The following is a 3,104-nucleotide window of genomic DNA, read 5'->3' as shown; positions in this document are numbered from 1 at the left end:
GGACATAGGCATAGGCAAGGACTTCATGACCAAAACACCAAAAGCATCGGCAACAAAAGCCAAAACAGACAAATGGGACCTAATCAAACTCCACAGCTTCTACACTGCAAAAGAAACAGTCATTAGAGTGAATCGGCAACCAACAGAATGGGAAAAAATTTTTGCAGTCTACCCATCTGACAAAGGGCTGATATCCAGAATTTACAAAGAACTAAAACAGGTTTACAAGAAAAAAACAAACAAGCCCATTCAAAAGTGGGCAAAGGATATGAACAGACACTTTACAAAAGAAGACATACATGAGGCTAACAAACATATGAAAAAATACTCATCATCACTGGTCATTAGAGAAATGCAAATCAAAACTACATTGAGATACCATCTAACGCCAGTTAGAATGGCGATCATTAAAAAATCTGGAAACAACAGATGCTGGAGAGGATGTGGAGAAATTGGAACACTTTTACACTGTTGGTGGGAGTGTAAATTAGTTCAACCATTTTGAAAGACAGTGTGGCGATTCCTCAAGGACCTAGAAAAAGAAATTCCATTTGACCCGGCAATCTCATTACTGGGTATATATCCAAGGGATTATAAATTGTTCTACTATAAGGACACATGCACACGAATGTTCACTGCAGCACAGTTTACAATAGCAAAGACCTGGAACCAACCCAAATGCCCATCGGTGATAGACTGGACAGGGAAAATGTGGCACATATACACCATGGAATATTATGCAGCCATCAAAAACGATGAGTTCGTGTCCTTTGTAGGGACATGGATGAACCTGGAAGCCATCATTCTCAGCAAACTGACACAAGAACAGAAAATCAAACACCGCATGTTCTCACTCATAGGTGGGTATTGAACAATGGTAACACATGGACACATGGAGGGGAGCACTACACACTGGGGTCTGTTGGAGGGAAATAGGGAAGGGACCGTGGGGAATGGGGAGTTGGGGGGGGAGAAATGCCAGATATAGGTGAGGGGGAGGAAGGCAGCAAATCACACTGCCACGTGTGTACCTACACAACAATCTTGCATGCTCTTCACATGTAACCCAAATCCTAAAATGCAATTAAAAAAAAAAAAGCTCATCATCACTGGTCATTAGAGAAATGCAAATCAAAACCACATTGAGATACCATCTCACGTCAGTTAGAATGGTGAACATTAAAAAGTCAGGAAACAACAGATTCTGGAGATGATGTGGAGAAATAGAAACACTGTTAGTGGGAGTGTAAATTAGTTCAACCATTGTGGAAGGCAGTGTGGTGATTCCTCAAGGATCTAGAATCAGAAATACCATTTGACCCAGCAATTCCATTACTGGATATCTACTCAAAGGATTATAAACCATTCTAGTATAAAGATACATGCACACGTATGTTTATCATGGCACTGTTCACAATACCAAAGACTTGGAACCAACACAAATGCCCATCAAAGATAGACTGAATAAAGAAAATGTGGCACATATACACCATGGAATACTATGCAGCCATAAAAAAGGATGAGTTCATGTCCTTTGCAGAGACATGGATGAAGCTGGAAGCCATCATTCTCAGTAAAGTAACACAAGAACAGAAAACCAAACACCACATATTCTCACTCGCAAGTGGGAGTTAAACAATGAGAACACAGGGAAGGGAACTTCACACACCGGGGCCTGTCAGCAAGTGGGAGGTTAGGGGAGGGATATCATTAGGAGAAATACCTAATGTAAATGACGGGTTGATGGGTGCAGCAAACCACCATGGCACGTGCATACCTATGTAACAAACCTGCACATTCTGCCCATGTGTCCCACAACTTAAAGTATAATTAAAAAAAAAAAAAATTAGAAGGAAAGAGAGAGAAAAACAAGACCACTCTATAGTCAGGCTTGAGCTGACATGAAATCTAAGAAGTACACTGCTTTTCTGCCCTCTCTCCCGTCCCACCTGCACTGCCCCCTCAGGCTCCTGCTAAATCAGCACCACTGGCTCCTTTCAGCTTCCATCATGTTTGTCTAATCCGGATGTCATCAGTCACCAAGAGAAGCTCTCTAGTATTTATATCTCCCGAAAGATCACCAACAGGCTATGCCTGCAGGGAGAGGGAAGATGGATAGGACAGAGGGTAACATTCATGATGACTGCTCATTGGTGGAAATGCCTCCATTGATAGCCCTGAGGCTCTAGGTACCAAAAGCATAGTAATCACTGGTGGTGTTGCCACTCGCAGGAAACCAGCTTCACAAAAGAAGTCATAAGAAGTACATCAAAGGCGCATGAAATTAATGCCTGTAATTCGAGCACTTTGGGAGGCTGAGGCGGGTGGATCACCTGAGGTCAGGAGTTCGAGACCAGCCTGGCCAACATGGTGAAATCCCATCTCTACTAAAAATACAAAAATTGGTCAGGCATGGTGTTGCACATCTGTAATCCCAGCTACTGGGGAGTCTGAGGTAGGAGAATCACTTGAACTTGGGAGAGGGAGGTTACAGTGTGCCAAGATCATGCCACTGCACTCCAGCCTGGGTGACAAAGTGAGACTCTAGCTCAATAAAAAAACAATAAAAGTACATGAAATTAACCACAGGCAAACTTGAACAGAGGCCAGAGAAAATAAAACTCTTATGGCAGGGGCTACAGAACAAATCAAACATATCCTTGCTAATTTCAAAAACTACCAGTTCTCTATTGGTGACACATGATTCCAAATGGCATGGTTGCTCTACTGGATTACCCTGAGGTTGGTGTGAGCCCCCCATATATGATTTTCTTTAGGGGTGGTTTAGAAATGGAAAAATGTTAACTAATTTGGCAATTAACTTTGGATCTATCGCCTGTCATCATAACTGGCTGCTGCTTGTCATCCACACAACTTGATGAAATGGAACTGAGTCATCTTGAGTTTTTCATTTATTTTGATTTATTTGAAGTAGAGGCATTGCTTTTAAGGAAACAATATGTTATGTAGGTTGTCTAAAACCAGAATTCATTTAAACTCATTTGATAAAATACCTCTTAGTTTAATACATATTAATACTTATATTAAATCCATCTTGTAGCTGCTTTTTCCCAGGGACAACTGGCTGTAGGCCACCAGAAGAA

General features: G+C 41.6%; 1 pseudogene; it reads left to right on the top strand.

Moving 5' to 3' along the window:
• Positions 1–2,111: 2,111 nt before the first annotated feature.
• On the top strand, positions 2,112–2,855 carry LOC116547422 (annotated as a pseudogene).
• The last annotated feature ends 249 nt before the right edge of the window (positions 2,856–3,104 follow it).

This window comes from Sapajus apella, unplaced genomic scaffold (genome assembly GCF_009761245.1).
Source record: "Sapajus apella isolate SASKATOON/1434 unplaced genomic scaffold, GSC_monkey_1.0 scaffold3072, whole genome shotgun sequence".
Lineage (NCBI taxonomy): Eukaryota > Metazoa > Chordata > Mammalia > Primates > Cebidae > Sapajus > Sapajus apella.
Note: the sequence above shows the minus strand (reverse complement) of the source record. Positions and strands in the feature narration are given on the sequence as shown.